Source organism: Saccoglossus kowalevskii, chromosome 15, assembly GCF_978046115.1.
Source record: "Saccoglossus kowalevskii chromosome 15, keSacKowa6.1, whole genome shotgun sequence".
NCBI lineage: Eukaryota > Metazoa > Hemichordata > Enteropneusta > Harrimaniidae > Saccoglossus > Saccoglossus kowalevskii.
Window position 1 is genome coordinate 17299275 of NC_140655.1, and position 24206 is coordinate 17323480.

General features: G+C 34.5%; 2 long non-coding RNA genes across 2 annotated transcripts; one reads left to right on the forward strand and one right to left on the reverse strand.

Moving 5' to 3' along the window:
* Positions 1-4977: 4977 nt before the first annotated feature.
* LOC146734026 (uncharacterized) lies at positions 4978-6236 on the reverse strand. Its single transcript, XR_014931697.1, has 2 exons — positions 5781-6236; positions 4978-5602 (listed from the first exon to the last, which is right to left on the reverse strand). It is a non-coding gene; the product is annotated as an uncharacterized LOC146734026 (long non-coding RNA).
* Positions 6237-15974: 9738 nt separating this feature from the next.
* Positions 15975-17233, forward strand: LOC146734027 (uncharacterized). Its single transcript, XR_014931698.1, has 2 exons — positions 15975-16430; positions 16609-17233. It is a non-coding gene; the product is annotated as an uncharacterized LOC146734027 (long non-coding RNA).
* Positions 17234-24206: the final 6973 nt, after the last annotated feature.

Consider the following 24206-nt stretch of genomic DNA (forward strand, 5'->3'; position numbering starts at 1 on the left):
CGACAGGACATTTGTAAATATATTTATCAAAACTTGCAGCCTAATCCTTCGAATTCGGGTTCCCGACCTTTAACTGTATTTTAGTGCCACACACAAATCTGTGTGTATGTCTAGTTAATGTAGGCATACACACAAGATTAGAATGAGATACTTTCGAACTTTCTTTGTAGGAGGAGATACATTTGGCGCGAAGGTATTCAAAAATCAGCACATCTTTCAAATACGTACAGTTGGTAAACGCCATTAATAACAGTGCATGCCTCTTTATAACATTGTCAGATTGAACCGAACTGTAACCTAGACTAATGTACGGCATATAAGCCACAAATAAAACTACAGTTCAATAATCTAACTCTATTTAGCCCAAATAACGACTCATTATTATGTTACATAATTCATTTTAAAACCAAGGAGCAATTGGGACGCGAATGTGCACATAATTTATTACAACCAACTTAGATAAGCACTATCAACATACGTATCAACTGACAAATGTTGTTAACCTGCGCATGCGTCATATGGCCATAGCGTGCCAATGTCTACCCACGAGCCTTTGCGCTTTTAGCGTGTGTTGTTATCATCGCTTGGGACTCAATTCCCGCGCGTGCGCAGGTGACGACACACCCTCCTTGAAGTACTGTGAATCAGAGAACAAAGGTGTGTTTTTCATTTGTTAATTAAAGTAGTGTGAATCAGAACAAGAATGTTGTTTATTTTTTGCCTTCAAATGATTAATATGACAAATATTACCAATTTGTTAATATATTTATTTCATGTTTATTCTCGTAGTTGGCGCTATTTACTGAGTTGAGATTAAATACAGTCTTCGTCTGAAAGATAAAAGTACATTGATATTATGCCTGCGCCACCAGCGTCATATGTATATTTGTATCAATACTTAAAGTAGATAGATAGGGTGGAATAAATACAAATACAGAAGGAATGACCTGAAACTTTCAGCAACGATAGAATGTCATGCAGTGATAAAAAATATTTCAAATAAACAAAATAAAGGTCACCTTGCATTTTTTGAGATAAATTGTTAGGGTAAAAGACCAACATACAAAAACAACCAGAATCATTACGGCGTAGAAACCAATGGCGGGTAAAGTAAGTGCAAAGAAATAATAATATGATTGTTTCTTTTGATGAGCAGTGCACGAGGTTTACAATAGTGCGACAATGTTTTTGTTTATATGGAAATATGGTGTTCAAACTCAGCGGTTATTGACCCACATATTACCTGCAGCTAAAGGAATAACAGTGAAAAACCAAAATGTAGAAATGCGGGTAAATCAGCTCTCCCAGAGGAAAAAAAAAACATTCCTGGAAAATAATACACACACCTAATTACATAATATAGTAAAAGTTGGATTTGTCACGTAGTCGTATAGTTAATAAATAGTTTTCGGACGACTGAACATAACTCAATCATAAACACTAGTTCAAAATCAAAAGGACTCCTTTGCCATTATGATATATACATATATACGCTATGGGTGCATCGCACATTCGTTGGTAAGTTCCTACTAGTGACCACACCCGATCAGTAAAAAAAAGAGGTGGCAAACAAAGTGGGTTATATTACTAGAGGAGTGGCACTGCTCAAGAAACTTATTCAAAATGAACTCGCCCCGAAGTCTGGGTCGCGGTTCAATCTGATAAATCATACTCCTACGTGACATTGGTTGTAAGGTGGTTGTACCCATGACCAAATTATGCTAAACTGTTTGATTTTTTTCGAAACCAGAGCTGTAACTTTACACCGAACGTCAGACCAGACCTGCACGGCTTCGTGTCTGGTTGATGTACGGCGATATTTTTCAAAAAAAAAAATGCAAACCTTGTTACTACATTGTAAACATCGCACAGTGCTTATCAAGAAAGCAATCATAATATCATTGCTTTGTAACAGTCATTGGCGACTATGATGTAGTCGTTCTATAAGGCATTTGCTTAATTTGTTGGACGTGAAAAATATGTGTGTCAATGCAATAGCACAAAACACGTCTGAATGACGACCAAAACAGCGCATATCAAATTTGACTTGATTTGATTTGATCTATATGTTGGCCTTTTGCAACAAGGCTTGCCCCGTTACTTGAGAAACATGTGCACCTGCATCGCTACCTACTCAACTACAATTCAACATATGCAAATTATGTGAGAAACAAAGAAACCGGCGACTTTGTTAAGTCTGTGATGCAAATCAAATTGAAAACAAATACCACTCCCTTTTAGTAAGCCCATTTTTTAAAAAAATGTTCAATTGTATCTTCCAAGATACTATTTCAACCCTCAATCTTTTCATAAATTTGTAGAATTATTAACTTCATAAGAAACCCATGTAATTGAATGTTTGGCAGCCTATGCTTATCACACATTGAACTTACGGACGATATTGCTTATTTTCTGTAATTCAAAAATATTTATGTATATACTTTTATGGGCCGATGGCCTTGAACTTATAAAGACCACAATAGACTGTGGCGTTATGACAGGTGTTTAAACCGGGCTGCCTAGTTCCTGCTTGAAAGCTTTGGATGACCCTAGAATCTGGCGATCCCTGTACTACAATAGACATCTCCGGCGTTTAACGTTGAAGTCTGGAAGGAAAAGCTAGTGATACAATTGCGAAGATGGAGTTAAACACTTCATTCAGAAATTCCAGTCGCTGGCTACGTGAAATTTACTATGGTGGCTAAATCCACGCTGCGACATGACACGCATCAGAAAATGTCAGATATTAAAAAATATTCCTATACTTACAATAGTTAGTTATGGGCTTTCAGTTTATACTATGCTTGTAACTTTATAGAATTTGTTATTTTCTCGTCAGTTTATATTTGTGATATTTTACACATATGGGATAAGTATGGAATGTCGTTTCTCCCTTTTAGTGCATGGTTTGTGCAATACATAATTTTGTTACCTTCACCGGGTATCCATATTGGTGCGTGGAGAAGGCCGCGTTTAGCACTGAACTGTTACAAGGGCGAGTGATCTGCTTGAGACGAGAACCATGCCATGCATACGTTTTGTTGTACCTAATAAACTATGTTTTCACGTAAGTCATGCGTGCTCATGTGTGTAAGGTTGATTCGTGTGTATTCTTTCATTTATAAATGCATATAATTGCAAAGAACTATAGAGGCGGCCGTCAGTCTTAATTATCTCCGTGTAGTGTGTATTTTTTGATTAAAAACTGTTCGTGTTGTGGGTTAATATTTGACCTGATGTGGGACCTCGGTACTCTGAATTGTTTTGAAATAAATTTGGTATTCTCATCAAATAAGGATTTTTACTATACTATATGGATAAATTCTTGTTTGTTGTAGTGTATCTGTGCGTGTGGAACCTGTGTATATCATGTTAGTGTCAACACATCTATGACAAGGTATTACAAATATACTGCCAATACCCTATCATCTATAATTCCTGGCAATCTATTAATTTTAAGCGTGCACACATTAAAGACCCCTACATCTTTAACTAAAACACTTATACATATCAGTTTTAGATGAGTCAGTCAGTCTTTGATGATAGCAATATCGACACCTTTATTGTTTTACTCTCCATCTCTGTCAATTTACATTCGACATCGCCACAGCCTTGGCTATCACAGTGCTTTTCCAGTAAATATGTAACGATCATGATTGTGACCGATTTTCGTGTCATAGGTGCAAAGACATGAACATCATGAAGACATCATCTGGCAGATCATGCGAAAAATAATGCCAATCCTAGTAGTAAATTGTTTAATGTCGAAGGTCCAGGTGCCATTATAGCATTCTTGTTAGCCATGCGCGATGTACGGTACAGCAGACTTTGTAACGATAGTGTTAAGAAAACAACCATGACTCGGATATTTAATAATAGCCGTACGTTGTAGATAATCCACGCCAAAATAATTAGCTGAAATGTCATACATGTATTAAAATTTGACTTCTGTAGTTTTACAAAAAATAAAACTTTCAAAATAAAAGAAATTTTATTTTATTTTATTTTATTTTCACTTAACTATTTAAAACTGATTTGTTATTTAATTTGTATCGATTTCACTTGATTTCATTGGATTTGTAGTTTCACTGTTGACAGACATGCTTAAACAAAGTTACATGGTAATGAAATACAAACAATTTCCTGTATTAGTTCATAAATGACGTCACCAATGTACACAGTTGCATTACGTAAGGGATAGAACAGTTACAATAATGTAGAAGGCCGGAAAAAAATAGGGGAGGAAGGAAAGGATTACATTGCAGATTTGACAGTCGCTTAAGGCGTTGTTACAAAACAATGAAAAACGACCACAAATACATTAAGATATACCATCTTAAGTAGTTAAAGTTACATTATAGGTACGACCATGAGGGCGCTGTTCATACTCGGATGCGATGACGTCATATGGGGTGGGATGACGTCACAATGGGAGGCTGTGCATAGCTTAGCATAAATAATGACGTCACAATGGGAATTCGTGCATAAATTAGCATAAATGAGGACCAATGCCGTAAAGGGGATAATTTGAATGAGGATGACGTCACAATGGGATATTGTGAATACATTTGCATACATAAAATTGATGTGAATACGAGGTCGTGTCGAGGTCATCGTGAATACATTTGCATAAATTACTATCAATTTTTTTAATTATTTTTTTAATTATTTTTAATTATTTTTAATTATTTTTTTTAATTGGACAGGCGTAGACGAAAGATTTTTTCATGAGGATGACGTCACAATGGGATATTGTGAATACATTTGCATACATAAAATAGATTTGAATACGAGGTCGTGTCGAGGTCATCGTGAATACATTTGCATAAATTACCATCATTTTTTTAATTATTTTTTAATTATTTTTAATTATTTTTAATTATTTTTTAATTGGACAGGCGTGGACGAAAGATTTTTCAGAATGTTTCGTAGAGGGCGCTCTCTCTCTCACACACACACACTAATAAATACACGGCATTTTTGAAAACTAACGGAGTTTATTGCACAAAAGAAGTAAACAAGAATGAAATATTGACATGGAGTATACATTCATGGCGTGGTTGAGTATTTTTTTTAACGCCACGAAAAAAACATACGATGTGAGTAAGGAAAATAGTTGCGTAGCGTATAAATGTTTAGCATGATTAAATATTTCTTAACACCTCGAAAAATACGTACATACATGTAAATGTGCGGCGTTGTTAAATTCATTTTTCACGTCACGAGAAATACGAGTACATAAACGATTCGATTAAATACACGGAAGAGTGAAAAGTCAATAATTATACAGTAAACAGTGAACAATAAAAATAATTCATTCTATATATATATACATATGTTGTTCATCGTTTATATTTTCTTACCTCATATTTGCTTTGTTTTGTTTGAGTAAATTATTTTTAACGACACGAAAAAATACGAGTACATAAACGATTCGATTAAAAACACAGAAAAGGGAAACGTCAATAATAGTAAACAGTGAACAATAAATAATAATTCATTCTATATATACATGTTCATTTTTACATTTCTTACATCCTTTCAATGAGTCAAGCAGTCTGTACATTTTTTTTATTCCATCGCTCCAATCAGAATCGCTCATCTGTCGTAGAAGAAAAAAAGAGAGAGAGAGAATAATATTAAAAATCAATAGTCACCCCGTAAAACTGCGGTAATAAACCCCGCTAAAATGCAAAGTATGCAAAATCGGTGATCGACGTACAGTTTGTTTTTTTCAAAAATGGTGGACTACGGTACGATGAGTTAAAATATATAATTACCTGATCGTTTCACAGAATAACTTTTGACATACATAATCATCACACGGAATGAGTTTACGGTGTAACGTAGCGATTTTCGTTTTTCCCTTGGCGAAGAAGATATGTCCTCGCCTTCTTGCCGAAGATTCAAAGGCGGTAAACCAAGTTTGACCTTCTGTGAAAGGTCATCTCATGGATATCTACACAACGAGTCATACACGACGTATTGGCTACACATTGCTTGAAATCAAAGTATTTGATGATTGTAGATCCACGTACGAGAAATCTCTTAAATTCTGTGACATGACTACCGTACGAGTCAAAATAGTCTTCGTGGTAAGGTATTTCAGACAGAAAGTGGCCCAATGCGTTCCACCCGCGAATATCAACGGTGTTTGATACGAGCGATGTGTATTATTCCGAAGCACTGTCCGTGAATGCCAGTTTGAACTCAATCACAAGATTAAGTGTGAGCGCATAGGATTATTTATAAATCGTTCGTCATAAATGTTCCTAATGTGAAATAGACCTCCCACGTAGATGATAAACAACAGATGTTGGTGTATTTGTATATTTATGTTATCTAAAACATGAACACTCGCAAACAGCCTGAGGGATAGGGTTTCAAGTTGAAAGCATTACCCCTATACCTGCGTGTATGGGATAATGATAACAGGACTGGAAACACGGGGTCAACTTGATTCGGTCAACGTGAATCAGTATGGTTCTTGTCCATCACCAATTCACTTTTCTGAAAAGGCACACCCCCACAGAGTGTAATGGCATTCCACAGCTACCATCCAAGTGCTACAATTGATTTACTCATTACAGTAGCGTTAATTTGGATTAGCGTTAATTTGGATTAGCGCTTTCTTCTCATCACTTTTCTCATCACAGTACCGTCTTGCGTAGTTATATAGTGTCTTCACATACGCGCTAAAGATTCCTGACCTGACACCATTCAGTTACTCTGATCGTTTTTGTATCATTTTTGAAGGTTTATTTTACAACGACTGGAAAACCGACTGAAAATCAAGACTATTCAGTTCATTCTCTTCACTAATGAAATGGCAGTACTCAGCAAACTATCATTCGTCGTTTTTTTAAACATGATTTCGAATATCCACGATTTCGAAATTCTAGAAGAGGCAAGAACGAACGTTACATTTGAATGGTCAAATGACAAGGGGCTGACCCCGCTTGAATGCGCAACAGAATGTAGTAAATACAACCATATTCAATATTTCGCTTTTTTAGTGTTGACCCATTTAAACGACAGAACCAGTCTCGAAACACTGAAAGCCATAGCGGATGCTTCAAAAAACGAATTTCTCTTCCAATGGCTCGAAACCAAATTAAATGAAGCACTATGATTCTTCACAAATTACGATGAAATCCTTCACAGCCTGGCAAAAGAAATCACTCAACTAACCTCACCACCAGATTCGAATTTCCACGATCAACGATCAACGACGAAAAAAATTAACCATTGAGGTAACAGGCTTCGCTACAGAGAAACAATGGAAGTTACTAGCTCGCCAAATTGAATACTTTGAAACGGGACATCTAGCCGATCATCATCGAGACATCGACTCAGAGACTGTACGCCTCAGCAAAACAACCGATTGATGAATTCGTGGACTCAAATTCTAACAAGAACAATCCTGACATAATACTTAAACTACGCTCCTTGCAAGAACATGTGGACATGAACACGACATTTCTACCCACAAGATGAAGAACATAATTTTAGTATATCTGTTAATTACTTTACGATTGGAAACTGTCGATAGAACACATTTTTATGAATGAATTGGTTTTCCGATTTGAAAATCATTGAGTAGGTATTCATGCATTAATTAATTAATAATGATCAGTCCATTGAATTTGTGTCTCACCCAAAAAAAATAATCAGAACAGCATTACTAGACATCTCCATATTATCCAAATTTCGAAATTATACATATTTTAATATTAAATTTACTATTTTTTTACCATCAAACTACTGAATCACTGTACATATAATATACTATACGTATACCATTGACAAATTCAGACTCCGCTTATAAATTATACTCGATTATGTTTTTACCAATCATTACCCCGCCCATCATTCATGATTCGATTGACCACGTTCTGAATAATTCGTACACACAGATAAACGGATTTTTGCGATATACATGTACTTCTTGTTTTCACTCCAAAACTTACTGCTTATTTGATCCCTCAATCAAAAGCTGTTTTACTTGGGATTGACCAAGAGTGTATTTCCACGTTAAACTGATGTGACGACATGTCGGTCATCAACGATTTCATAAAGGGTGACTGTCGAAAAGTGGGACACCAATAATTTAAAATAATTAGTTATACTGGAGAGAATGGATGACATTGTTTAATATTATAGAGATGTTGCGTAGTTCGTTCTTTGACGGTAAGCACGTACGCATACCATACACGTTGTATGCTAATTCATGTTAAATAAAATGCGCTAAGTTTTGATTATTCCCAAGATGTACAGAGAGCACTCGCTTATCCATTAGACAGATTCCACTATACAATTACATGTATAATATCCTGACCGCATTGTTTACACTCTCGTAAATCGACTGTTTGACGTGACTGGGGCACCGGTGGACGAGGAATGCGTGCGTGCACATTACATTTCGTCAACACTTTCATTCATAATAGTATCACTTGCAATATGGCGTAATATCAATCGACGATCCTCAAAATACTGTATGTATGTATGCACGTTGTAGTTCGAATGATTAGATATTTCTTTTATTTTGCCATTTTTGTCGATTCTTTCATTATGAACAGTGTTGACTTGCTCTCGAAATAAATACTTTTACACCGATGTTACCGTTTGTAATGTTTATAAGTGTATACGTGAAAGATATTCGCCTTTGAAATAATAATTGAAGACACAACTATATAGTCTTCAAATCAGCTGGGTGTTATTATTGAAGTAACGCACGACGCGTGATATTGTTGTAATGGGGTCTGATCGCGTTCCATAACTCCTGAATAATGCCATGAATCAAATTGTCCTAACAACATGGTAAACACGGGTCAGCAATAAGTAGCTATTTTATCGGTGAGGAAAGATCTGCTTCTTGATTGCGATTATGATTATGTCTAATATAATGTATAATAATCTATTACTCTACGTACACAACTTGAAGTGGGCTTTTCAATTCAACTCACTGCGGCCGTACACAACATGGCTAGTTCCCCCTTCGAAAGAGTGCGTGCGTGTGTTGCAACGCTATCTGTGACCACTGAGCTTTTCAAATATTTACAAAGCACGATGTGATAACTGAGGTGGTAAACTGACCATGATGTCAATATCCAACCATCTAATTTGCACAATAACAATTAAAATTGAAACCGTATTCATGCGTGGGATCTTGGTTGGAAATACAACGAAGTAACAAAAAACCAGCAAAGTGTAACAATAATAAAATCACAAACAAGTGAATGTAAAGCAAAAAAAAAAAAAAAAAAAAATATTTGGTGTTTGGTTTAGGCATTTGGCATTTTAGGATTTTTTTTTCTTATCGTGCCCTGAATCAGATGTGGACGAATGTTCCTAGCTCAATGATTGTTTTGTCATTTTAACTTTTTAGTATACCTGTTAGGTGTTCATCATCTGTTCTAAAGTTGATTTTATTGTATTTAATATTTTAATCATGATTTTTTTTTGTTTCTTATTGTATAGATTACAAATGAGAAGATATTTTTTTTCGTTCTCAATTTTCTAGTTGTCACAAACTGAGCAAATTCAGTCTTCAGCTATAAGATTATATACAATAAAGTAACAAAAATAAGCAATGTGTAACAATAATAAAATCACAAACATTTGAATGTAAAGAAAAACAAAATTATTTTGTGGTTGGTTTAGGCATCTGGTATTTTAGTTTTTTTCTTGTCGTAACCTGAAACAGATGTAGACGAATTTTCCTAGCTCAATGATTATTTTGTCATTTTAACTTCTTAGTATATCTGTTAGGTGTTCATCGTCCGTCCTAAAGTTGATTTTATTGTATTTAATATTTTAATCATGATTATTTCGTTCCTCCAAGTATAGATTACAATTGAGAAGTTGTTTTTCGTTCTCAATTTTTTAGTTGTCACAAACTGGGCAAATTTAGTCTTCAGCTATAAAGTTATTATATCTACCCCCTTTCCATTTGAAGGGTATGAGCCTTTATTCCGAGTTTCGCCTTAGCGCAGCACTATGTTTTAGATTTTTTATTGTGGTGAGATATTTTTTATATGCAAATTCTGTTTTTAATTTTCTGTAGGTTCGTAACTTGTTTTTATGATGTGTATTTTTATTTGCATCATGTAATGTTTCTGTGCTATGAATTTCTAAAGGATTGTTCGAATTACCTGTCAATGTTTCAATGATTTTCTTTTTTGTCATCCTGAGATTTATGTGTATTCCAAAATATTTTTTTTCCATAGTCAAATTGTCTAAAATCTGATTCATGTCTTTTACAAGGATATTTTCTCAACTCTAGCAGGCTTGCCAAATTTCTTGGTTTGCTATTTACTTTGATTCATGTCTTTTACCCAGTTGTCTTTTCCCTTTTCGTCAATATGTATTCCAAGTTTGTGAGCTTCGTGAACTAGCGAGTTTGAGTTAGAATTATTTATTTTGATCCAATATTTCAATCTAGTTGCTACGGGGGAGGATATTTTCCCAACTCTAGCAGGATAGCGAAATTTCTTGCTTTGCTATTTAATTTTAGAAGGTATTTGCAGTAATATATTTTCATTTTTTTTTCCATTGGTCTTTTGATTGGAAAAACAAAACAAAAACAAAATGTATACTTTCTATATACTCAATTTCAATTACTCAGTTTTTAATCTATTCTTTTTGATTATTTACTCATTAGTAGATTTCCCCTTCTTTGTGTAATAAACTCCGTTAGTTTTCAAAATGACGTGTATTTATTAGAGTGTGCGTGTGTGTGTGTGAGCGCCATCTACGATACATTCTGAAAATCTTTCGTCCACGCCTGTCCAATTAAAAAATAAATAAAACATCCAATTAAAAAATAATAAAAAAAAAAATTAAATTGATGGTAATTTATGCAAATGTATTCACGATGACCTCGACACGACCTCGTATTCACATCAATTTTATGTATGCAAATGTATTCACAATATCCCATTGTGACGTCATCCTCATTCAAATGAACCCTTTACATCCATTTATGCTAATTTATGCACGAAATCCTATTTTGACGTCATCATTTACGCTAATCTATGCTTTCATCCATTTATGCTAATTTATGCACGAAATCCTATTGTGACGTCATCATTTATGCTAATCTATGCTTCCAAGTATGACGTCATCGCATCCCAATATGAACAGCGCCCTCATGGTCGTACCGAGGTGGAAGCATAGATTAGCATAAATGATGACGTCACAATAGGATTTCGTGCATAAATTAGCATAAATGGATGTAAAGGGTTCATTTGAATGAGGATGACGTCACAATGGGATATTGTGAATACATTTGCATACATAAAATTGATGTGAATACGAGGTCGTGTCGAGGTCATCGTGAATACATTTGCATAAATTACCATCAATTTAATTTTTTTTTTATTATTTTTTAATTGGATGATTTATTTATTTTTTAATTGGACAGGCGTGGACGAAAGATTTTCAGAATGTATCGTAGATGGCGCTCACACACACACACGCACACTCTAATAAATACACGTCATTTTGAAAACTAACGGAGTTTATTACACAAAGAAGGGGAAATCTACTAATGAGTAAATAATCAAAAAGAATAGATTAAAAACTGAGTAATTGAAATTGAGTATATAGAAAGTATACATTTTGTTTTTGTTTTGTTTTTCCAATCAAAAGACCAATGGAAAAAAAAATGAAAATATATTACTGCAAATACCTTCTAAAATTAAATAGCAAAGCAAGAAATTTCGCTATCCTGCTAGAGTTGGGAAAATATCCTCCCCCGTAGCAACTAGATTGAAATATTGGATCAAAATAAATAATTCTAACTCAAACTCGCTAGTTCACGAAGCTCACAAACTTGGAATACATATTGACGAAAAGGGAAAAGACAACTGGGTAAAAGACATGAATCAAAGTAAATAGCAAACCAAGAAATTTGGCAAGCCTGCTAGAGTTGAGAAAATATCCTTGTAAAAGACATGAATCAGATTTTAGACAATTTGACTATGGAAAAAAAATATTTTGGAATACACATAAATCTCAGGATGACAAAAAAGAAAATCAATGAAACATTGACAGGTAATTCGAACAATCCTTTAGAAATTCATAGCACAGAAACATTACATGATGCAAATAAAAATACACATCATAAAAACAAGTTACGAACCTACAGAAAATTAAAACAGAATTTGCATATAAAAAATATCTCACCACAATAAAAAATCTAAAACATAGTGCTGCGCTAAGGCGAAACTCGGAATAAAGGCTCATACCCTTCAAATGGAAAGGGGGTAGATATAATAACTTTATAGCTGAAGACTAAATTTGCCCAGTTTGTGACAACTAGAAAATTGAGAACGAAAAACAACTTCTCAATTGTAATCTATACTTGGAGGAACGAAATAATCATGATTAAAATATTAAATACAATAAAATCAACTTTAGGACGGACGATGAACACCTAACAGATATACTAAGAAGTTAAAATGACAAAATAATCATTGAGCTAGGAAAATTCGTCTACATCTGTTTCAGGTTACGACAAGAAAAAAACTAAAATACCAGATGCCTAAACCAACCACAAAATAATTTTGTTTTTCTTTACATTCAAATGTTTGTGATTTTATTATTGTTACACATTGCTTATTTTTGTTACTTTATTGTATATAATCTTATAGCTGAAGACTGAATTTGCTCAGTTTGTGACAACTAGAAAATTGAGAACGAAAAAAAATATCTTCTCATTTGTAATCTATACAATAAGAAACAAAAAAAAAATCATGATTAAAATATTAAATACAATAAAATCAACTTTAGAACAGATGATGAACACCTAACAGGTATACTAAAAAGTTAAAATGACAAAACAATCATTGAGCTAGGAACATTCGTCCACATCTGATTCAGGGCACGATAAGAAAAACAAATCCTAAAATGCCAAATGCCTAAACCAAACACCAAATTTTTTTTTTTTTTTTTTTTTTGCTTTACATTCACTTGTTTGTGATTTTATTATTGTTACACTTTGCTGGTTTTTTGTTACTTCGTTGTATTTCCAACCAAGATCCCACGCATGAATACGGTTTCAATTTTAATTGTTATTGTGCAAATTAGATGGTTGGATATTGACATCATGGTCAGTTTACCACCTCAGTTATCACATCGTGCTTTGTAAATATTTGAAAAGCTCAGTGGTCACAGATAGCGTTGCAACACACGCACGCACTCTTTCGAAGGGGGAACTAGCCATGTTGTGTACGGCCGCAGTGAGTTGAATTGAAAAACCCACTTCAAGTTGTGTACGTAGAGTAATAGATTATTATACATTATATTAGACATAATCATAATCGCAATCAAGAAGCAGATCTTTCCTCACCGATAAAATAGCTACTTATTGCTGACCCGTGTTTACCATGTTGTTAGGACAATTTGATTCATGGCATTATTCAGGAGTTATGGAACGCGATCAGACCCCATTACAACAATATCACGCGTCGTGCGTTACTTCAATAATAACACCCAGCTGATTTGAAGACTATATAGTTGTGTCTTCAATTATTATTTCAAAGGCGAATATCTTTCACGTATACACTTATAAACATTACAAACGGTAACATCGGTGTAAAAGTATTTATTTCGAGAGCAAGTCAACACTGTTCATAATGAAAGAATCGACAAAAATGGCAAAATAAAAGAAATATCTAATCATTCGAACTACAACGTGCATACATACATACAGTATTTTGAGGATCGTCGATTGATATTACGCCATATTGCAAGTGATACTATTATGAATGAAAGTGTTGACGAAATGTAATGTGCACGCACGCATTCCTCGTCCACCGGTGCCCCAGTCACGTCAAACAGTCGATTTACGAGAGTGTAAACAATGCGGTCAGGATATTATACATGTAATTGTATAGTGGAATCTGTCTAATGGATAAGCGAGTGCTCTCTGTACATCTTGGGAATAATCAAAACTTAGCGCATTTTATTTAACATGAATTAGCATACAACGTGTATGGTATGCGTACGTGCTTACCGTCAAAGAACGAACTACGCAACATCTCTATAATATTAAACAATGTCATCCATTCTCTCCAGTATAACTAATTATTTTAAATTATTGGTGTCCCACTTTTCGACAGTCACCCTTTATGAAATCGTTGATGACCGACATGTCGTCACATCAGTTTAACGTGGAAATACACTCTTGGTCAATCCCAAGTAAAACAGCTTTTGATTGAGGGATCAAATAAGCAGTAGGTTTTGGAGTGAAAACAAGAAGTACATGTATATCGCAAAAATCCGTTTATCTGTGTGTACGAATTATTCAGAACGTGGTCAATCGAATCATGAATGATGGGCGGGGTAATGATTGGTAAAAACATAATCGAGTATAATTTATAAGCGGAGTCTGAATTTGTCAATGGTATACGTATAGTATATTATATGTACAGTGATTCAGTAGTTTGATGGTAAAAAAATAGTAAATTTAATATTAAAATATGTATAATTTCGAAATTTGGATAATATGGAGATGTCTAGTAATGCTGTTCTGATTATTTTTTTTGGGTGAGACACAAATTCAATGGACTGATCATTATTAATTAATTAATGCATGAATACCTACTCAATGATTTTCAAATCGGAAAACCAATTCATTCATAAAAATGTGTTCTATCGACAGTTTCCAATCGTAAAGTAATTAACAGATATACTAAAATTATGTTCTTCATCTTGTGGGTAGAAATGTCGTGTTCATGTCCACATGTTCTTGCAAGGAGCGTAGTTTAAGTATTATGTCAGGATTGTTCTTGTTAGAATTTGAGTCCACGAATTCATCAATCGGTTGTTTTGCTGAGGCGTACAGTCTCTGAGTCGATGTCTCGATGATGATCGGCTAGATGTCCCGTTTCAAAGTATTCAATTTGGCGAGCTAGTAACTTCCATTGTTTCTCTGTAGCGAAGCCTGTTACCTCAATGGTTAATTTTTTTCGTCGTTGATCGTTGATCGTGGAAATTCGAATCTGGTGGTGAGGTTAGTTGAGTGATTTCTTTTGCCAGGCTGTGAAGGATTTCATCGTAATTTGTGAAGAATCATAGTGCTTCATTTAATTTGGTTTCGAGCCATTGGAAGAGAAATTCGTTTTTTGAAGCATCCGCTATGGCTTTCAGTGTTTCGAGACTGGTTCTGTCGTTTAAATGGGTCAACACTAAAAAAGCGAAATATTGAATATGGTTGTATTTACTACATTCTGTTGCGCATTCAAGCGGGGTCAGCCCCTTGTCATTTGACCATTCAAATGTAACGTTCGTTCTTGCCTCTTCTAGAATTTCGAAATCGTGGATATTCGAAATCATGTTTAAAAAAACGACGAATGATAGTTTGCTGAGTACTGCCATTTCATTAGTGAAGAGAATGAACTGAATAGTCTTGATTTTCAGTCGGTTTTCCAGTCGTTGTAAAATAAACCTTCAAAAATGATACAAAAACGATCAGAGTAACTGAATGGTGTCAGGTCAGGAATCTTTAGCGCGTATGTGAAGACACTATATAACTACGCAAGACGGTACTGTGATGAGAAAAGTGATGAGAAGAAAGCGCTAATCCAAATTAACGCTAATCCAAATTAACGCTACTGTAATGAGTAAATCAATTGTAGCACTTGGATGGTAGCTGTGGAATGCCATTACACTCTGTGGGGGTGTGCCTTTTCAGAAAAGTGAATTGGTGATGGACAAGAACCATACTGATTCACGTTGACCGAATCAAGTTGACCCCGTGTTTCCAGTCCTGTTATCATTATCCCATACACGCAGGTATAGGGGTAATGCTTTCAACTTGAAACCCTATCCCTCAGGCTGTTTGCGAGTGTTCATGTTTTAGATAACATAAATATACAAATACACCAACATCTGTTGTTTATCATCTACGTGGGAGGTCTATTTCACATTAGGAACATTTATGACGAACGATTTATAAATAATCCTATGCGCTCACACTTAATCTTGTGATTGAGTTCAAACTGGCATTCACGGACAGTGCTTCGGAATAATACACATCGCTCGTATCAAACACCGTTGATATTCGCGGGTGGAACGCATTGGGCCACTTTCTGTCTGAAATACCTTACCACGAAGACTATTTTGACTCGTACGGTAGTCATGTCACAGAATTTAAGAGATTTCTCGTACGTGGATCTACAATCATCAAATACTTTGATTTCAAGCAATGTGTAGCCAATACGTCGTGTATGACTCGTTGTGTAGATATCCATGAGATGACCTTTCACAGAAGGTCAAACTTGGTTTACCGCCTTTGAATCTTCGGCAAGAAGGCGAGGACATATCTTCTTCGCCAAGGGAAAAACGAAAATCGCTACGTTACACCGTAAACTCATTCCGTGTGATGATTATGTATGTCAAAAGTTATTCTGTGAAACGATCAGGTAATTATATATTTTAACTCATCGTACCGTAGTCCACCATTTTTGAAAAAAACAAACTGTACGTCGATCACCGATTTTGCATACTTTGCATTTTAGCGGGGTTTATTACCGCAGTTTTACGGGGTGACTATTGATTTTTAATATTATTCTCTCTCTCTCTTTTTTTCTTCTACGACAGATGAGCGATTCTGATTGGAGCGATGGAATAAAAAAAATGTACAGACTGCTTGACTCATTGAAAGGATGTAAGAAATGTAAAAATGAACATGTATATATAGAATGAATTATTATTTATTGTTCACTGTTTACTATTATTGACGTTTCCCTTTTCTGTGTTTTTAATCGAATCGTTTATGTACTCGTATTTTTTCGTGTCGTTAAAAATAATTTACTCAAACAAAACAAAGCAAATATGAGGTAAGAAAATATAAACGATGAACAACATATGTATATATATATAGAATGAATTATTTTTATTGTTCACTGTTTACTGTATAATTATTGACTTTTCACTCTTCCGTGTATTTAATCGAATCGTTTATGTACTCGTATTTCTCGTGACGTGAAAAATGAATTTAACAACGCCGCACATTTACATGTATGTACGTATTTTTCGAGGTGTTAAGAAATATTTAATCATGCTAAACATTTATACGCTACGCAACTATTTTCCTTACTCACATCGTATGTTTTTTTCGTGGCGTTAAAAAAAATACTCAACCACGCCATGAATGTATACTCCATGTCAATATTTCATTCTTGTTTACTTCTTTTGTGCAATAAACTCCGTTAGTTTTCAAAAATGCCGTGTATTTATTAGTGTGTGTGTGTGAGAGAGAGCGCCCTCTACGAAACATTCTGAAAAATCTTTCGTCCACGCCTGTCCAATTAAAAAATAATTAAAAATAATTAAAAATAATTAAAAATAATTAAAAAATAATTAAAAAAATGATGGTAATTTATGCAAATGTATTCACGATGACCTCGACACGACCTCGTATTCAAATCTATTTTATGTATGCAAATGTATTCACAATATCCCATTGTGACGTCATCCTCATGAAAAAATCTTTCGTCTACGCCTGTCCAATTAAAAAAAATAATTAAAAATAATTAAAAATAATTAAAAAAATAATTAAAAAAATTGATAGTAATTTATGCAAATGTATTCACGATTACCTCGACACGACCTCGTATTCACATCAATTTTATGTATGCAAATGTATTCACAATATCCCATTGTGACGTCATCCTCATTCAAATTATCCCCTTTACGGCATTGGTCCTCATTTATGCTAATTTATGCACGAATTCCCATTGTGACGTCATTATTTATGCTAAGCTATGCACAGCCTCTCATTGTGACGTCATCCCACCCCATATGACGTCATCGCATCCGAGTATGAACAGCGCCCTCATGGTCGTACCTATAATGTAACTTTAACTACTATCTTATAAGCATTTGCCAAGGTCCGATCCGTCCCACTAAGATAGTGAGCGTCAATGATATATGTTTGTTACCATAAACAATTTTTTTTTTATTTATGTCAAAACCATGTTTGTTAGATGTTGTTTTACAATAATTTTACAATTCTTATATTTTTATCTGCTTGGAGAAAATTGACGAATTTCTTTTTGAAACATGACAATCATTGACCCATCACATAAATTGTAATTATAATCGAGCAAACAAGAAAGTAACAAACAGGGGGCTGCATCTTGAAGAAAACGAAAAGCGTATTGCATGCAATGATAATGTCTCAATGCCGTACGCAAAAATATGAGCGTAGAGCGAGATTGTTTTGTCGACAGTACTACATGTAAAAACATTGATTTGACTAAAGTTAACACGAGATATTCACACAGTACAGAATCCGTTGCGCATTGGTCAATATGATCGCCTTACTGCATTTTTTCTATATTCCGTAGTCTTTCAGTACTATCCTGAAAGCATATAATAATAACAAATATTATGACCACGTGAATGCTCTGATGAGTTTTAATATCTATTATGACGTACTGCCTGGTTGCTTACCATTCCTTTATAATTAGCTTATTAATTGAATTGCAAGACTGCGTAACAGTTCATCGTCACACTGGGTGTTTGTATTATGCCATTCTATGTACCCTAACCAGTTATAGACCTACCCTCATTGCGAAATTTATATGTACTTTTTATTAATGATCACTGAACTATTTTCCGATTGTTTGATACATTAGAATTACAGCCAAAATTACCCAATTTGCATATTCATGTGAACAAATGAAATAATGTTGAAATTTGTGTAGAATCCTTAAGGTAGAGATGCAGTTTATTTGGCTTGGTTTTTAATTGAGTAATTAGACAATGCAGATGGTATTATATATCCAACATGTTATATATGTTCTAAAAGCTTATTATACAAACTTTGTAAAACTTGTCTTTGTTTTAAATATCCAGAATGCGTTTTTGATTTTGGGTCAAAAATATGTTTGTTTGGGGGGAAAAAGTGGTTTTAAAAAAAGTCCGTTTGTGGGTAAAATTACATCACTGGATGCCTTTGTATACTACTAATTCAAATGCGTCCACTCATCTCTCTAACGGCTTTCAAAGTCGCACAGCATGACCCCAAAGTTCATTCTTTTCTATATTTGAATAATTTATATATCTTTATTAATTGCGGACTTGTTATTTTTGTTCAACTCGCCGTAATAAACAGTCCGGACGCATTTTGAAGGGGGAGGACCTTGTCAATAATGTGTGAAAACTTAAAGGCAAATGGCCAAAGCGTCTATCAGCTATTTTATTTTAAAACCCAAGAATTCACCAAAACAGAAGACGAGAAAAAGGCTAATTTGCATATTTGCGCGTTAAACCGAAAATTACTGCTTTGTCATACTTCGTCAGACTTTCTAGACTATTGAAATTAAAAGTTAACGTATAGAAATAGACATTTGATGTAAAATCCTTGATCCAGAAAAACTGCTCTTGAATATATAAATCAGAAAGACGTCATTCGTACCAGTGTTTTGATGGGGGTCGGTAAAAACACGTGGCAATATGACGTCATCTGATGAATTATTTAACAGGGGGCGGTCCTAAGAAGGTGACCTTTTATCACGACCAAAACATCATGTCTTCTCTACCATGTATTTTCAATAAAAATCTACGAGTATTTCAGAGCCTATGGATTACCGTGAAGAATACAAAGTGGGATATTAAATTATTTATCCTCGACGATTTGTATGTAGTATTGAGAACCAACTCCAGGAAGCGAACGCACAATAATGAATAATCGCGTAACCCTAGAATCGAAACGCGAGGCACAGAAGTTTTGTTCAGCGTTGCCAATCCCATTTTTCCCACTGCAACATATTTGTTAAAAGAAATATTTGAATTTTGTTCGTTTTTTAAGAAGGCGATTTTTTTTCCGATTTCGGTACGCACTATTCAGAGATTTTAAGACAGTCGCAGACAATCAGCTCACGGACGTACGTACAAATTGCTGCAGTTTAGCAGCTCTTATTGGCCGCTTAAGCTATTTTGATATTACGTTGCGACCATAGAGCTGCAGATCGCGTCCATTGAGAACCGCACAGTTCGCCGCCCCGGGATCCCGGGGCGCACGCTATTTTTGATGTTATCGAACGATTTCAATGAAATTTAAAACGAATAAAAGTTATCCTTGCAAACACAAACATCTTAGGTATCTACTGACCGAAAATGAAGGACTATTTGTTCTTGAAAAGTATATATTTCTGTGTATAATTAGACCGAACGTAATTTAATCGATTGAACGACGGATTTCAAGATGACCTCTGTCATGTGACCTGATCACATGACAATGACGAAACATGCGCAGTTGACATTTTAACTGAAAATTGAGAATGGCAGGTTCTTGCATTCATTGTGGAGATGAGTTCCAGAAGAAAGTTAAAGGGTATCGCAGGCAATCCATTGCATCTAGACTTAAAACCTCGGAAACTGTTGACAATGCATTAGTGAATGTTCTAAAGCTGAAACCCATTACCCCGTTGGCTTGTTGTCTCTTTCCGCATAATATTGAGGAGCATTGGTGGTAAAATATACATCATACTTTTGCCATACCCTGTTGGTAATATGGCCAATGTGTGTATATTATTTAAAATACAAGTAGTACCTTCTACTTGTTGAGCTTTTAGGTCAAATTTAAAAATATCTTTCAGATTCTGGTCAAAAGACTCAACAATTTTGTCCTTTGTGAATTCCATGCTGTCTGCTGTCTGCTCCTGTCACTTGTAACACTCTTTGGCAAGTTACAAGATTATTTTTAGATTTTTCACAATATATAAATAAAACTGCTTGAAAAAAATATTTTTAATAATACATGTACTTTATTTGATTTTTTCAAAAAAAGATGAGTCACTTAATGGTGAAATGAAATTAAAATTATAAAAAGCCGTCTGCCGATGTTTCGTTACATGAAGCGCTGTCCCAGACAGGCGCCGATGGCCGTCTGCTGTAGTCACGTGATTACACTCGTCACTAAAAGAGCCAAGTCACGTGATAGAGGTCGGCTTCAAAATGGCGGCGTTCAATCGGAGGTTTCACTTCGGCACAGTTTTAACGTGATATAGTCTCATTTACACGGGCAAATTTGCTTAAAGCTTGCTGTAATCAGTAACAGATATATTTGTGAGAACATATTTGTCTATTTTTTCCTGCAAGTCGAGGTAATTTTATTACAATCACAATTTAAATGATACATAACTGGCATATTTAAAAATCTGTGCATTTCTTTAGGGAAGGGAACTGCAGCTCTCTGGTCGCCCCGCAACGTATACCACGACCAAGAGAGCTGCATAAACTGCAGCAAACGTACAAAACATGCTGTTGTACTACCGGCGACGGTCGCCTGCAAGAAAAAGCACCTACCGAAAAAGTTCTAAAATTTAAACCGTTTTTAAATAATTAGTGTTCGAAATCTGACATGTTTTAGAGTGCAAAATTAAGGTGCATTTGTGAGCGGTCAAATTTTTCAGAATAGAAATCAGCAAATGGGGTTGCTAGACAGTGTGCTTCGTTAGTTTAAAAAATGGAATGTCCGTCAAATTGACGTAAACTTCCCCACGTGTCACGGTAAAAGGAAAGGTCGTGACCGAGTTGTAGGCTAAAAAATCAAAATCAAAACAAAGTCATCAATCAGTAAGTATTATGACAAGGAAAACAAAACATCTGATCTGTGATTTATTTTTCATGGAAATTATTTGCTTGTTTTCAAATAATTTTATCGTACCTCTGCAATTTATTTTAGCATTGTCAGTTGTTTGCTTCATTGAATTAAACGGAGTTCGTCCGGTTACGAACAAAGCTGTCTCGCACTACCTAGCAAAACTTGCGAATGATCTGAGCACAGATATCAATTGGACAAAAGATACATTTTTCGGACATTTCAATCATTCCTGACGCCTAAAATAGTCTAAGATTTACCATAGTCATTGACGCCTCTTCAAGAGTATAATGTTTATTATGACTGACTGGGTAAGCTTAGTTTAGACAATGAGCTGTTATCACTGTAAACAATGTTAAATTACTCTCCACATGCTCAGTTTATTTTTTGAAAACAATTATTTAGAAATAAAATCACCCAGTCAATCAGAAACTCGGATTCACGCCTTCAGGGAAAGTCACGTTTGGACGCTCACATCGATTTTGTTTTTCGTTTGGCGGTCTGATGCATTCAGTGTAGCTTTTGCCTCTTCCGACATAGAAATCTTCTGAATCTTTTTTCTACCTCTCTTTCTTTTCACACCACGCACAATGTAATGATAAAAATTAGGAAAAAACGCTGAGGAAATATAATGTTTGGTTTGCTAGCGAGCGAGAACTGATTTGAGAATAATTGCACATGCGCGTGATGAATGAACTATGACCCGTACAATCTCGATTTGCATATTGTCAATCAAAGGTCCTGTTATTTGCTTACTCGTGCGAATTAGGCAATTTGTTTTTTATTGTTATCCAATCCAAATAACCAACAATTTTAACGGTGTTCCAATAAGAATTCATTGGTAAAATTTTCACAGAATGTTCTTTAGATAAAAATCTATATTAAAAAACGAAAAAAACTATTTTTGATTGAAATTCACAAATAAACTGCATCTCTACATTAATGTAGAATCCAAATTTGAAATTAAATCATAGATCGGGTTACTACTTTTTGAATTATAATTACTTAACTTTTTTTTTAATTTTTGCGATTGCTTTTTACTAGTCCAATATTATACCCTATTTGTTTTCAGAATACAGTTCCCGATAAAAGAAGTTTTATATTGATATATATTTTATCGAAATCTGTATTCTGGAAACAAATTTAGAATAGAACTATTTGTTAGTGAACTATGATTATTATGTGGCTTATTATCAGTTTATAAGCATATACAAGACAATTGTGAACGTATGTACAGTGCTTGTTAAATGTTCCGTGATCCTTTTACATACCTACAATATACCTGCTCAACACTTTATATAATATAGATTAGTTATTGATGTGTTATTAAGATAAAAGGTTTTATAAATTCAAAATTTAAACGGAATTACAAAATGATGATAGTATCATTAAAAAAGTCAGAGAATGGTTCAATCGTAATTTGCGTAATGGGACAAAACAGTGAAACAATTATCTTTAATAATATATATTACCTATATTATTATTTTATTGATTTTGGTATTTTAAGTATGCCGTAATATTTTCCAATGTTTAACAAGTATGAAAACAATTAACAAGCTGTGGTTAACCTAACATTAATTTGTATATTATATTCGCAGAAGCACAACAGGTTATTTGATTAATTAATCAACACAACTAGACGACATCTAAGCCGCTGAGATCTCTTAAATAATAAAAATAGATTTCATTACATGCATCAGAAAGCGCAACGCTTTTCCAATTGTTGCATAATAATAAGGCTACTAAGACGTGTAACCTACTGTGATGAGCTGTACTGCGCAATGGACCACACTACCTGTAAGTACCTTCTTTTAAAATTCGGTGCGAATAATGGTAACTTTGGCACGAACATCTTTTTACATGAGTTGGTACATAGGAATGCACAAATGGCAGTTTTTATTTGTTTCCTATGTTTGGCAATAGAATTAGATAAATTTGCATTAATGAATCTGGTTTAGTATGTGACGCATCGATGTAGGAGAGTGCGTAGTGCAACAAGTGCAATCATAAACACCAAAAACGTAAATAAAGGCAATAGTCACACCACCCAGGCGTACCATGATGAGTACTACAATGAACTCCGTGTTTCTGTGTGTCTATTTCAGAACTAATTTGTAGTAACGGTAAGGTGTTAAGCTGCTTTTTGGCTTCGAAGTTATACACAGAAATGATATTGACATTTAATACACTCCTCATCACTTGGCTGTTTATAATAGCGCGTAAGTACAATGTTGAGTTGTTTTTACCTGAATGACTGACCTCCATTCTGATCTGATCTGGTCTGATCTTTTCATTCAGTCATTTGTCCATCCATTCTTCCGTCCATGCATCCAACTTTTAATTTATTTATTTATTCGTTGTCATATTATTGTTTTATTTATAAATCCATTCATTCATGAATCAATACGAAACGACTTTAATGTTTTGTCTTTTACAAATTGTATTCTAAAGCTGGCCAAGGCCATTATGAGATACATACTGATAAAAAGGCAGTTAGAGATGCCGCGTTATTTTGCATGGATCAGGACATGATGCTGGTAGATCTAGCGAATGAAACGGTTCTTAGTGCCTTGCAAGACGCGATGTC